We start from the raw sequence: 15642 nt of genomic DNA, 5'->3' as shown, positions 1-15642 counted from the left end.
TGAATCTTTAAAGTATGAACAACCATGAACTTATTAATTGTAGATTTAGTTTATTTCTTCATTTCATTTATTTAAAGTTGTGATGTTGTTAATTTGGTCAAGTATTACTAGTTAATCTTGATCTCATATTTCTTGAAACTAAAAGTTTACTTTATAAGTTCAAGAACATGGAAGTATAAATTTCTAGTTATAACTTCATATAATTATATTGGATCTAAGTTTCTATAGCTTATGGTCTTCTAATTTTGTTGTAAATAAGAGCTTACAAGTTTACATACATTTTTCAAGTTGAAAATCTAAGTTTCATAACTTATGGTTTCATTAAAGTGTAGATCCAAGTTTTGTAACTTAGGATCTAACTTAAGAACACTAGATCTAGACTTTCTAGTCTAGGATCTTTAAGATCTAGCTAAGATATAAGTTCTACAACTTAAGATCTTGATTATTTAGTTTACTTTCAAGTTTGTAGCTTAATATTACTTTTATAACTCATGTATGTGTCAGATCTAAGATCTTGATGTAACTTTGATTCATCAAACTACTTACAACTCTTAAGTGAGTTGTGCTACTTATCTTAGACCTACACAAGTGTTATGATGGTCAAAACTTGGCTAATATGATGCAAACACATCAACGAGTTGTACACTTGAAGCTATACGCATCAAGGATGAGAACCGTGATGAGCATCAAGCACCAAGAACCCACCGGAACACCATTACTTACTGTTTATGGAACTGATCAGACTACCTGGGCTACTATAAAGATGGTTTTCAGTTAGCTCGGTTCGAGTAGATGATTTTCCATTTAGACCTCGTCTTAATCCGAGTTACGGTTTAGGATCTATGGCCTTCCGAAAGTCACTACACCCTATTAACGTTGTGCTGAAATTTCTGACCTACTCGCACTTAAACCGTCACCACGGTCAAACGAAGACGATTTTGGTTCTAGAAATTGGTCAGCCTCTAGGGGACTCATATACGGAGCCATGGCCACTGGTCTCACCTCATTTCAGTTTGTATAGAGGTCGTGGCGACTAAACGAAGTCAGCCGTTATTTCAAACCCTAGTCTTGACTTAAAACTTACTTTACACTTTTTGATTAATGATGAATGATGATGGTACTTAAGACCTAATTTATATACTTTTAAACCTTTGGAAACGATTTACTGACTTAGTAACTTTTGACTTAGGTTGAGGACCTTCCGGACCAAACTACTTGCTTACTTTTCCCGCGTATCGACTTTACTACTTTCCACTGTGAGTTATAGCATCCCTTTTTACTTTAACTATTTTGGGAACTGAGAATACATGCGCATTTTACGTTTTACATACTAGGCACGAGTACTTAAACTTTATATATGTGTGGGTTATACAACGGCATAAACTTTCCCCTTAGCTCGGTAACGTTTAGTCATTGGTCTTTGAACCGGTGAACGCGAATCTTAGATATGGATCTATAGGGTTTGACATCCCCACTAGGGCTAGTAGTGCTAGCATTTAACGGGTGTTTAATACTTCGTAAACATACGCACTCGCCAAGTGTACTTTTAGGGGGTGATAAACGTTAAGTTAGTTACCAAGTGCCCACGGTTATACATATACTTTTCATACTGTTTTGAAACGCTGTTGAAGCACTGAAATCTCGTGGCCTACCTTACATTACTGTTATACTTAAACTATAGCTCACCAACCTTTGTGTTGACGTTTTTAAGCACGTTTTTCTCAGGTGCTTAAGGTTTGCTTGCTTCCGCTGTACTAGTCATGCTTTGTAGACACCCGCTGCGCTTATTAGAGATGTCACCGCATGAAACGTTTAATTTGTATTCAAACATTGTTACTTTTGAAACAATGTATTTGTAACGACTTATGGGTCACGTACTATTTTTTTTGCTTGCTATTCGTAAAAGCATACTTTCAGATGTTAAACATTTGACGTTGGTTAAAACGTCACCTTTTATCATGAATGCAAACTTATTTTGAAACCGCATATAGTATTTGACCTTGTAATGATCCTGTTGTTGATGATTCATACACGATGGTTTTGTACGGGGCATCACACTCCGGTTCCTAAATATTTTACTTATTTTATTCAAAAACGTGATGCTACCGGATTACTTGGTTTTAATATTGTTCAAAAAGTAACATCCGCCATACGTCAACTAGCTTATGCCACTTCGGCCGATGTTTTTGATGAGTATTTGCATATGGGTGAACAAACCTCATATGATTGTTTAAACAATTTTTGCAAATGTATTTTCACTTGTACGGTCCCGAATATTTGAGACGACCAACTGCACAAGATGTGCAACGTTTGACCACTAAACATGCTCAAATACATAGTTTTTCGGGGATGTTAGGAAGTATTGATTGTATGCATTGGAGATGGAGAAATTGTCCGGCACGTTGGAATGGTCATTATACACGAGGTGACCATGGTTACCCGTCAATTATGCTTGAAGCGGTAGCATCGTACCAAGATGACGCCGGACCTTCACACATTCCCGATGACGAGGATGAAGAAGATCACGAAGAAGATCAAGAAGACGACGATGAAGAATAGGTCTTTTAATTGATGTTTTAATGTAATTTTATTTTTAATTGTATTTTTATTTTAATGTACTTTTTATTTTAATGTACTTTTTATTTTAATTATTGTAATGTTTTTTAATTTTTAATAAAAGTTTAGTTTTATTTAAATAATTGTAATTTTTTGATAATATAAAATAATTCAAAAAGAAAATAAAAAAATGGAAGGAGGAGTGTCTTTGTTGGGAGGGTTTAGTCCTGGAAAGGAAGTGAGATGGAGGTGCTGATGTGGCGCTGAATGATTGGTTAGTCCTGGAAGACATTCTGTCATGGTTGAGAGTACTCTTAGTAAATACACTATAAGTATTTCAATCACGTGTTGTTGCCACTTGCACCGTACCAATGACGGTTTTGCACGTCTAGGTATTTGCTTCAGACAAGCCATTGTACCGGATGTGTTGATTTATAATACACTCTTAAATGGACTTGTATGTTTCGACAGTTTCGTTCTTGGTCCGCCTTAACACAGCTATAGATTTGGTCCGCCTTGACGTTTTCTCTGTTTTATAAAAAAATAAAAATTATCAGCAAATAAAACTAGAGGTGTGGATAATAAGATGGTTATGGACAAGATATGTTTTATCTTGAATGGGTCAAACAAAAAAAAAGCTTATTGAAACAATATATGAGATAATGTACTTGAGAATTTGAAACATTAGTGTTCATGGTCAAGCTGAAATGTTAAGACCAATACCCATATAATACATCATTTGACCCATTAACTGACCCAGTTGATATGCCTAATTCAGTTATTCTATCTCTATACATGATAACCAAGGTTGTTCAATAGAGTACCTGGAGAACATGATAAGCCATATTTGTCTTGGATTTTAATTTAGTTAGGAATCTTGATTTTGATTTTAATTTGGATTTGATTTTATTAGGGTTCATACTTTGAGAAAGAGATAGAAGATGAAAAAGAATGAAAATGGAGAAGAAATATGAAAAAAGACGAAAGTACCCTCACATGTCTGGCACATGACATGATTTAACGGCAGAAATTAACAGCAATTGGACGGAAGGACGAGGAATGTATAAAGTAAATACATTAGGGACGAGGAAAGCAAAAAAAAAAAGTATAAGGACGAGGAGTGTTATTTGTGTCAAACCACAGGGACGAGGAATGTAAAAATGTTTTATTTATTTGACAAAACTAACGAAAACTATAGAACTAAGGCTATTTCATCAAAAGATGAATGATGCCAACAAAGATTACAACTGAAACCTCGGCTAAAGATTACAACCGAAACCTCGGCTAGGCTCGAGACTAGAGGAGAAGGTCCTAAAAAAAAAATGATTGAACAATATCTACAACCGAGCCTATCCATACCGTGAGCTTACCTCAAATGAACACAACAAAACGAAACAAAAGAGAAACAACCACAAAGCAAACTCAAAGACCTACCCCTAAAAACGACAACTTGCAGCTTAAGAAAACAACAAAACAAATATAGAACTACCAAACATGAAAAAGGAAGTACACAACAACACTAATATAACCAACTCCCTTTAGGCTTCGATATATTAACTTTACCATTAACCGTGTCAACTCGAACATCCTTGCCCGATCGGTTTTCAAACTTGTATAATATATGACATTTGACGACCCATTACGGATCGAAGTTCTCATCGAAGGGGGTAATAGATCTCGCTTTACTAATCCTTCAAAAAAGCCGATTCCATTATTATCGAAATCATCTCCTTAACTTCATGCCTAATCGTAAAATCATTAACAATCTATTTATTTTTAAGTTTTTTCAAATTCTTGAAAAGGATCTTTTTATTAACGATCACGTGATCAACCGAATATGAAGTTCAACTTCTAGCATCATTAAGACTTGGCTCCTCACTTTTTTGTATTGGTTACTCGACCGTAGATGGATCCGTATCTCTTGTTTTGGTTTGTCTGGTTTCCCTTTTCGTCTGGTGTGTTTTGTATTTAGTTTCTTGTTAGGCGCTTTTCTTGTTTCATTTATATTTTGCTTTTGCGGTTTCGTTAGCTCATGTATGGTTCATGGTTTGTTGTTCTAGCTCGGATGTTGTGGTTTGTATGTTTCTTTGGTGAAGTCCTCGTTTGTTATAAACTTATAGTTTTTTGGAAAGGAAAAAAAAAAAAAAACTGCTACCTCACAAGAACTCGCATGGGGCACTTTCACCACCAAGGGAAAATACCAGAAGAGATCGGATCGGATCTTTTTGAAAAGAAAAGATCAACTCTTTTTCAACAGAGGGGACCACAACGTTTTTAGTTGTTTCATGAGAATGTACCCGTTTTCCATCTTAACTACTAGTATAATAAATATGGGTTTTAGTGGGCAACCAGTTAATTATCTTTCTAATAGGGTGAACGAGTTTGTAGCTCAAAGGTGGTTGAGCTCCGCTTCTTCTCCAGGATATGGTGATGAATCTCAGAAATCATGTTGCTTCTGCTTTTAATTCTTTCATCAAGTTCAAAGGTAATCTTTCTACTACCAACATTTTTTATGAAACCCCTTTTCCATATTCCTTTCAATTAGGTCTTCCATTTGACCCTCCTCCTCCTCCTCATACTACAATCTTAGCAGCTTCCCTCCACTCTAATTCTTCCTCAACTCATAATGATTATGATTACGATGATCGCCCACTATCTAGGTATCAAAAAGTTAACAACTTGAATGATGCTTACAATCTGTTTGATGAAATGACTCAGAGAAGACCACTGCCGTCTGTGATTAAATTCAATCAATTGTTGACCGCTGTCACCAGAATGAAACATTATTCTTCTTCTTCACTTGATCTTTTCAAACACATGTCTTCAATTGGTGTTCCGCTTAGTAAATACACTATAAGTATTTCAATCAAGTGTTGTTGCCACTTGCACCGTACCAATGACGGTTTTGCACTTCAGACAAGCCATTGTACCAGATGTGTTTATTTATAGAAGATAGGATTCTTGAAGCTGAAATATTCTTCAAAAAGCTTATTAAACTGAATATCCGTGAGTCTAATGTAGTTATGTATAGCACTATGATTAAGGGACTTTGTAAGATCGGAAACAATTTTACTGCTATTCGTTTGCTTAGGCTAATGAATGAAAAAGGTCATAAAGCTGATGTTGTTGCATATAGCACCATCATTGACAGTCTTTGTAAAGACAAAATGATTGATGATGCTTTTGATCTTTTCAAAGAGATGGTGTTTCACAAAGGGATTTTACCAGATGTCATCACATACACCTCTTTAATCCATGGTCTTTGTAACTTAGGTCGTTGGGATGACGTTTGTAACATACTAAAAGAAATGGAGGATGAAAGAATCTCTTTAAATGTGCGAACCTACAATATATTAGTGGATGCATTATGCAAAGACGGTAAAGTAGATGAAGCACAATCTGTAATAAACATTATGTTTGAGAGAGGAAAGATTCCTAACGTAGTAACATACAATTCACTTATTGATGGTTATTGTTTACGAGGTGAAATGAGCAAAGCAAAAAAGGCTTTTGATTCAATGACACTTAACCGTCTGGTCCCTGATGTTGTCACTTATAATAGCTTAATAAATGGGTATTGTAAGAATATGATGATAGACAAAGCTATGAATATGTTTTCTGATATGGAAAGAGTAGGTTTGAAACGTGATAAAGTCAGTTACAGCACCATGATACAAGGATTGTTTGGCGTTGGGCGTTGTTCGGCTGCTCGCACACTCTTTGATGAGATGCTTGCACATGGTCATTTTGTTGATGATTTAACTTATGGAATAATCTTAAAGGGTCTTTGCAGCAACAATCGGGTTGAAGACGCATTCTCTTTGTTCAAGTTATTGGGTAATAGCAAGCTCAATTCAAGTATTGTTGTGTATAACATCCTGATTGATGGTGCAAGCCAATGTGAGAAGTTTGATATCACAAAGTTTCTTTTTGAAGGCCTAAATAATAAAGGTTTGAAATTTGATATTCAAACATATAATGTGATAATTAGTTCTCTTTGTAAGGAAGGTCTACCAACATATAATGTGATATAATGCAAAGAAGTTGTTTCTAAAAATGGGTAAGAGTGGTTGCGCGCCGGATGATGTTACATACAACGTTCTTCTCCAAGGATATCTAAAAAATCAATACTATGATGATGTAGAGATGCTTTTACATGAAATGGAAGGAAGAAGTTACTCACTTGATGTTACAACCTTTACACTGTTAGTGAATCATATAGCAAATGGGTCTTTGAAGAATACGTTGCTTGAGTTGATGCGTCGGCTAGTGCCAAAATACTTGATGGAAACTTACGAATAACCTCATCAGTGATAACCTCGTTAGGAGCATTTGGCCAGGAAAATGATTGGTAAAGGTCATTGGATAATGTTACTCACTCAGTTCACAACTTCCAAGTATTATTATATTTGTCGTGGTTGGATGATGTGTAGCTAACCATGTTCTTTGTATGTATGTAATTTCTTCAATGTTCTAAATTATCAAGAAGCAAAGTTCTATTAATTATGAACGTATTGTTAATTAACTATGGTGGACAATATATATAAATATGTTATGAAATATGATGATTGAGTTGGGACTTAGGAGGCAGAACGAAACTTTTTAAGATACAAGAAGTCAATATAATATATTATGTCGTGGCAGTCCGAGTTTGCAAAGTTCATGTGTAAAAACTAATTGGTGCTAAAATGAAGAAAGTTGGTGACTAGGCCCTGGTGATTGTTAAGTTCAAGAAAAGACTTTCGGAATGGAAAATGAGAACGCTTTCATTTGGTGGAAGATTGGTCCTCCTGAAATCGGTCTTAAATAGTCTTCCCTTGTATTACTTTGCGCTTTTTCGAGCCCCGCATTGTGTGCTTAAGTTGCTTGAGAGTGTGAGGCGTATCTTTTTTTTGGTTTGGGGGGGGGGGGGGGGGTGATCTTTCGGGTTCTAAAATTTCTTGGGTCAAATGGGATAATGTTTGCTTATCTTACAAGGGTGGGGGGTTAAATGTGGGGTCCTTAAAGAGCAAAAATCTTGCTCTTTTGGGCAAGTGGTGGTGGTGGTTTAATACCGAAGCCAATAGCTTTTGGACCAAAATCATTCGAAGTATTTATGGAATTGACGGTGGCTTGAGGTCGGGCGACGGGCTTGCTCGTTTATCGGCCTCGGTTATTTGGAATAACATCATTTTTGCAGGAAATCAAATCGAGGAACTACAAGTCCCCTTCAAGAACTCCTTCATGAAGGCGATAGGTGATGGAAGATCTACATCTTTTTGGAACGAGGTTTGGTGTGGTTCGGACTGTTTCAAGAACATGTTCCCTAGGATTTATATGCTTGAAGCAAACAAGGAGGCAACTGTTAGAGATCGCATTGTACCTATTTCAGCAAACAGTCCTGGTTCGAGGGTTATTTCGGCAACAGTGACAGCACATCATTCAGGTGACAGCTCTCGGTCAGAACATACTTCAACGACAGCAGCAACAGTTAATGCGGGTGGCGATTTTCGGTACGATTTTCAATCAACAGCAGCTCCAGATCAGCCTGATCCAATTCCTACAACAGGGGGCTGCCCATTTGAGTTTGCGTGGGAATGGGCTCGTGCTCCAACTGGGCGTACGCTGGATGAACTTCGAGAAATCATCAATTTAATTCGAGTTATCAGGAATCATCGATGCTAAACTACTCGGCAATAATTGTCAAATAGCAAATGCAACTTTGAGAAATAACCTTGTTCCGAAAAAGATTGAGATTTTTGTTTGGAGAGCATTGAAGAAGAGAATCCCAGTCCGTACCGAGCTCGACAAAAGGGGCATTGATCTTCATAGTGTTCGATGTCTCGTGTGCGATGATGGGATTGAAACGGTTGATCACTTGTTGGTTGAGTGTAAATTCGCTTTGGATGTGTGGTCTCGGGTATGTAAGTGGTGGAATCTCAGCTCTAATTCAAGTATATCGTTCGCGGAACGTCTACAAGGTAAATGTGCTAATGACATGTCGTCGCTTGGATTGAAAATTTGGCAAGCGGTGGCGTGGGTATGCGTGTATTACCTATGGAAGAATCGTAATAAGTTAGTTTTCAACAACTCTTGTTCGATTGCTCCGGTATTAGTTAGCGAAATCCAAGTGAAGTCTTTCGAGTGGATCTCTCACCGGATCAAAGGGAAGTGTATTGAGTGGCTTGATTGGCTCGTGAACCCCCATATATACTTAAATAGTTAGTCTTTGTGTTGGTGCAATCTTAGCACCCTTTGTAAATCGTGACTCTTGGTTTGGCCCATTGTAATGGGTCATAGCCTTGCTATGTAAAGTGTTTTCATATAATATAATATTATCTTGCCTTTCAAAAAAAAAAAAAAAAAAAACTAATTTATTAATTGTTTAAAAGATGTATATTACTGGCTTCTACTTGATTTAGGGAGTTCATATTCTTTATTTGTTTTCTTATTTGGTTATCTGATTAGTGATATCTGGCAAGAAAAGGCTAACTGATGGTGATATCAATTTTGATGGTACTACTACTACTAACAAATTACCGATGAAGGAAAAAGAAAGGTCTGTAAAATGTAATATAATCACTATAGATATAGATGGATCTTAAAATTGGGAGTGTGTTGATAGGAAAAATAGTATGGATGTTGTGTCGTTTACGTTTACTTCCCCTATTAAGAAATCCATGTATGAATCCGAATCTCCGGGTCAACCATCGGACAAGAAAACCCACTTTGATGGCCTTATGCAGCTAGCTAGGTGCCCGTTTACAGGAACACAAACTTTCAGTACCTTCCTCTGGCAGACTTTCCTAATCACTATTTTCCAGTTCGTTGCATACAGTCAACTGCGTTCTCACATTCCAAACACGAGCCTCCTGGTGGCTAAAAACTTACTGACATTGTTTTGACTATGTCTGGAAAACGGGTCGGGTTGGGTCGAGACCCAAACAGGTTTTGATCAAAATGGGTCATGGGTCGAACGGGTCTCAATTTCAAACGGGTCGGGTCCAAATGGGTTGGGTCGGCTCGAAACCTAGTTTTTGTTATAAAATTCTAGAATTATATATTCTTTGTTTTTTTTACCTCTTTTTTATTTTTTATTGTCTTATTTATTTTTTTTATAATAATTTTGTAGATTATTTATAATTATTTTTATTACTTTAGAAAAAAATAAAACGTGAAACTGAAGCCGAAACGCGGAACTGAAACGCAAAACGGAAAACTGAAACGCAAAACCGAAACTCGAAACTTAAACGCAAAGCTGAAACTGAAATGCGAAAGTGGAAGCTGAAATGCAAAACTGAAAATGAAACGCGAAATTGAAGATTGAAATGGAAACGCAAAACTGAAAATTAAAACTGAAACGCAAAACTGGAAACTAAAACTAAAACTGAAACACGAAACAGAGACACGAAACTGAAAACTGAAATTTGAAACTGAAACGCGAAAGTGAAACTGAAACGTGAGATTGGAAATTGAGACGCGAAACTGAAAATTGAAATCAAAACACAAAATTGAAAATTGAAACTAAAACACAAGACCCGTTAGACCCATATACAAGACCCGTTGGACCCGTTAATATTTATTATGCTTTATTGATTCAGACCCAGTGGACCCATTCCTTTTATTTATCTAAGGCCCATATGGGTCTTGGAGAAACCCATTAGACATATTTTGAAGAGTTTGGGTTTACTTTGCCATGCCTAGTATCATGCATCATGATATTGATGTCTCGTTTGATGATCAGACAGTTACATAACTGATACAACAGAGTGGCATGTAGTATTTGCAACCTACATAATATAGACACGATACATATATCTTTGTTGTCAAAGAATCTCTTGTCCATAACAGTTTGCCTTAGCTTTTTGTGTTCTCCTCAAACGTATTCGGGGTAGGTTTTGCAGCGATACAAGCTTGATAGCCTTATGTTTAATCACATATATGAGCCTTGTTTATGTAAAATTGTTAAGAGCATTGTTGTAAAAACCCCGAATACTACCAATTGATCTCGGATACTCCCTTTTTAGGACAGACTAAACTGATTTTCGAAAATCTGTTTAATTAATCGGTCACGACGGTTAATGGATCAAAATAAGATTTGTTGGTCAAAGTCAAAATTGGTCAACATTTGAATTTTAATATGAATTTAAACTATAGTTTTTGAGTTTATGAACAAATGAAGAATTATGTTTATATTTTTAGACATTTATGTTAGAATATATGTATATGTTTATGGTTTTCATGTATATTTACACATATAATTTTGAAATGTATTATTTAATGTATAAAAAGTAAAATCCGATTTATCCCCAATTAATCCCAAGTTGCCAATTACTCCCTTCAAAGTACCGATTGATTACTCCCTCCAAAGTCCCGAATGATTAATTCCAAGTTGCTAATTACTCCATCCAAAGTCTCTCATACTCGAAGCTGTTGCTTCGTTTTATATGTGGGTATGACATGCGTTTTTTGGCATTATAGGTTCCAGCAATGACATTAATGTTTTAAACCGTTCACCATTGTTTGATTCTATCAAGAACGACACTGCTCCACCTGCACCATTTACTGTAAATGTCATGACTACACACATGGTTAGTATCTCGCTCATGGTATTTACCCGGATTGGGCTACTCTTATGAGGGCATTTTCATCCCCAATTGACGAGTCACGCGCAAAGTTTAAACGGTATCAAGAAAGAGCACGAAATGATGTGGAGCGAACATTCAGTGTTCTTCAAGGTAGATTCAATATATTACGTGTGCCTGAACGATCTTGGAAAGCGAAGAAACTGTGATGAATCTTGGAAAGCCTCATTCGGGTTACGGTTGCATTAGTACTTCGATTTATCATATCCGATGAGAGTCCCGGAATGATGGGGGTATTCTATATGCATCTTGTTAAGGTCGGTTACCAGGTGTTCACCATATGAATGAATTTTAATTCGCGAGTTACGCGTGTCAATATATGAAATCTTGTGGTCTATTAAAATGATGGAAATGAATGGTTATGATAAACTAATGAACTCACCAACCTTTTGGTTGACACTTGAAAGCATGTTTATTCTCAGGTATGAAAGAAATCTTCCGCTGTGCATTTGCTCATTTTAAAGATATTACTTGGAGTCATTCATGGCATATTTCAAAATACGTTGCATTGAAGTCGTTGAGTTCAATAAAGATTATTATTAAATAAATGACAGATTACGTCATTTATAGATTAGATATTATGAAATGGTATGCATGCCTGTTAACTTTCGATGAAATGAAAGGTTGTTTTTTTAAAAAACGAATGCAATGTTTGTAAAATGTATCATATAGAAGTCAAATACCTCGCAATGAAATCATATGTTATTGTATTCATCCTTATGGATTAGGACGGGTCGCTTCATGTAAAGACCCGTCCTAATCCACCTGGACGAAGTCTTCAACATCTTGTCCCATTGCGAGGTACTGACCTAAATATGCCATGAATGACTTCAAGTTATATCTTTAAAATGAGCAAATGCACAGCGAAAGATTTCTTTCATACCTGAGAATAAACATGCTTAAAAGTGTCAACCAAAAGGTTGGTGAGTTCATAGGTTTATCATAACAATCATTTCAATATGTAAATAGACCACAAGATTTCCGTTTATAAATATATGTACACTCGCAAGTGTATAAAACCGTTCTGCTTATGTTGAGGCCTCATTAACCAACCTTAACAATAATATAATAAGTCATCTTCGCAAAGATGGATACGTACACTCGTAAGTGTATAAATAATCCTCGAAGTACTAAACATCCGCCCACTAGCTCTTATGTCTAGTGCAGCCTACAGGATGGGGGTGTTAAGCCCGATAGATCTATCTTTAGGATTCGCGCTCACATGCTCTTATAACATGTAACTAAATTACCTAGCACATCAATCCGCAGAATATTATTTTTAATCACTTGTCTCTATTTCGTAAAGCATTTATAAAAGCAGCGCATGTATTCTCAGCCCAAAATATATATATTGCAAAAGCAATTAAAAAGGGAGCAAATAAAACTCACCATACTGTATTTTGTAGTAAAAATACATATGACGTCATTGAACAATTATAGGGTTAGCCTCGGATTCACGAACCTATATCATTCATATATGTATTAAAACATATAACAAGTTCATATATTAATAATATTAATATACTTGTTATATTTAATGTTTCATATGTCATGTTTAATAAATATCTTAGATATATTTATTTTATATATATCTTGAATAATTAATTTATATTTATTAAAGATATAATAATAGAGTTAGGTTATCTGTTCTAAATATGGTTAGAATTTTATGTCATAAATATATTTTTATATAGAAAATCTTCATCTGATAATTTAATAGTACTAATAACAATAATGATAAAAATAATACTAATTATGATAAAAATTATGGTAATTCTAATAATAGTAATAATGATAATTTTAATAATAATAGTAGTTTTTAATAAAAACGATAGGTTTAATAATAATGATGATGAAAATAATAGTTTTGATATTAATACTTAATAATAATAATGATCTTACTACTAATTATAATATTATATGTATTAATAATCTTAACCTAATCTTATTCATACTTATATTATTCATAATCATTAAATATAACAATAATTACTTTTATCTTAATATTTCATCATTTCTATATCTTTTATATCATAATTATAACAACAACAATAATAATATCAATACTAATAATAATAATAATAAAAATAATAAAAATCAAATTACTACCTCAAAAAGAAAATGGCTTAAAATAATGCCCTAGCCAGGGCTCGAACCCAAGACCTCTCGTTTAACAAAAATACTGTAGTGACCCGAACTTTTTCATGTTTATATATATATTAAATGAAATTGTTATTTACATGATTAAGTGTTTCCAATATGTTAAGCAATCAAACTTGTTAAGACTTGATTAATTGAAATAGGTTTCATATAGACAATTGACCACCCAAGTTGACCGGTGATTCACGAACGTTAAAACTTGTAAAAACTATATATATATATATATATATATATATATATATATATATATATATATATATATATATATATAGTTAACATGATATTATGATATGTAAACATATCATTAAGTATATTAGCAATGAACTATATATGTAAAAACAAGACTACTAACTTAATGATTTTGAAACGAGACATATATGTAACGATTATCGTTGTAACGACATTTAATGTATATATATATCATATTAAGATATATTAATACATCATGATATCATTATAATGTAATAATTTAACATCTCATTTGAATTAATAAACAATGGGTTAACAACATTTAACAAGATCGTTAACCTAAAGGTTTCAAAACAACACTTACATGTAACGACTAACGATGACTTAACGACTCAGTTAAAATGTATATACATGTAGTGTTTTAATATGTATTCATACAATTTTGAAAGACTTCAAGACACTTATCAAAATACTTCTACTTAACAAAAATGCTTACAATTACATCCTCGTTCAGTTTCATCAACAATTCTACTCATATGCACCCGTATTCGTACTCGTACAATACACAGCTTTTAGATGTATGTAATATTGGTATATACACTCCAATGATCAGCTCTTAGTAGCCCATGTGAGTCACCTAACACATGTGGGAACCATTATTTGGCAACTAGCATGAAATATCCCATAAAATTACAAAAATATGAGTAATCATTCATGACTTATTTACATGAAAACAAAATTACATATCCTTTATATCTAATCCATACACCAATGACAAAAACACCTACAAACACTTTCATTCTTCAATTTTCTTCATCTAATTGATCTCTCTCAAGTTCTATCTTCAAGTTCTAAGTGTTCTTCATAAATTCTACAAGTTCTAGTTTCATAAAATCAAGAATACTTCCAAGTTTGCTAGCTTACTTCCAATCTTGTAGAGTGATCATCCAACCTCAAGAAATATTTCTTATTTACAGTAAGATATCTTTCTAATACAAGGTAATACTCATATTCAAACTTTGATTCAATTTCTATAACTATAACAATCTTATTTCGAGTGGAAATCTTACTTGAACTTGTTTTCGTGTCATGATTCTGCTTCAAGAACTTTCAAGCCATCCAAGGATCCTTTGAAGCTAGATCCATTTTTCTCATTTCCAGTAGCTTTATCCAGAAAACTTGAGGTAGTAATGATGTTCATAACATCATTCAATTCATACATATAAAACTATCTTATTCGAAGATTTGAACATGTTATCACTAGAACATAGTTTAGTTAATTCTAAACTTGTTCGCAAACAAAAGTTAATCCTTCTAAATTAACTTTTAAAATCAACTAAATACATGTTCTATATCTATATGATATGCTAACTTAATAACTTAAAACCGGAAAACACGAAAAACACCGTAAAATCGGATATACGCTGTCGTAGTAACACTGCGGGCTGTTTTGGGTTAGTTAATTAAAAACTATGATAAACTTTGATTTAAAAGTTGTTCTACTGGGAAAATGATTTTTCTTATGAACATGAAACTATATCCAAAAATCATGGTTAAACTCAAAGTGGAAGTATGTTTTCTAAAATGGTCATCTAGACGTCGTTCTTTCGACTGAAATGACTACCTTTACAAAAATGACTTGTAACTTATATTTCCGACTATAAACCTATACTTTTTCTGTGTATATTCATAAAATAGAGTTCAATATGAAACCATAGCAATTTGATTCACTCAAAACGGATTTAAAATGAAGAAGTTATGGGTAAAACAAGATTGGATAATTTTTCTTGTTGTAGCAACGTGAAAATTGGTAACAAATCTATATTAATCATATCCTAGCTAACTTATATTGTATTATACATGTATTCTAATATATTATGTAATCTTCGGATACCATGGATACGTATGCAAATGTTTTGACATATCATATCGACCCATGTGTATATATTATTTGGAACAACCATAGACACTCTATATGCAGTAATGTGGGAGTTAGCTATACAGGGTTGAGGTTGATTCCAAAACTATATATACTTTGAGTTGTGATCTAGCCTGAGACATGTATACACTGGGTCGTGGATTGATTCAAGATAATATATATCAATTTTTTTCT

General features: G+C 34.1%; 1 pseudogene; it reads left to right on the top strand.

The window, feature by feature from the left end:
• Positions 1-4741: 4741 nt before the first annotated feature.
• Positions 4742-7432, top strand: LOC139902873 (uncharacterized; annotated as a pseudogene).
• The last annotated feature ends 8210 nt before the right edge of the window (positions 7433-15642 follow it).

The sequence above is a fragment of the Rutidosis leptorrhynchoides genome, chromosome 3 (genome assembly GCF_046630445.1).
Source record: "Rutidosis leptorrhynchoides isolate AG116_Rl617_1_P2 chromosome 3, CSIRO_AGI_Rlap_v1, whole genome shotgun sequence".
NCBI lineage: Eukaryota > Viridiplantae > Streptophyta > Magnoliopsida > Asterales > Asteraceae > Rutidosis > Rutidosis leptorrhynchoides.
Note: the sequence above shows the minus strand (reverse complement) of the source record. Positions and strands in the feature narration are given on the sequence as shown.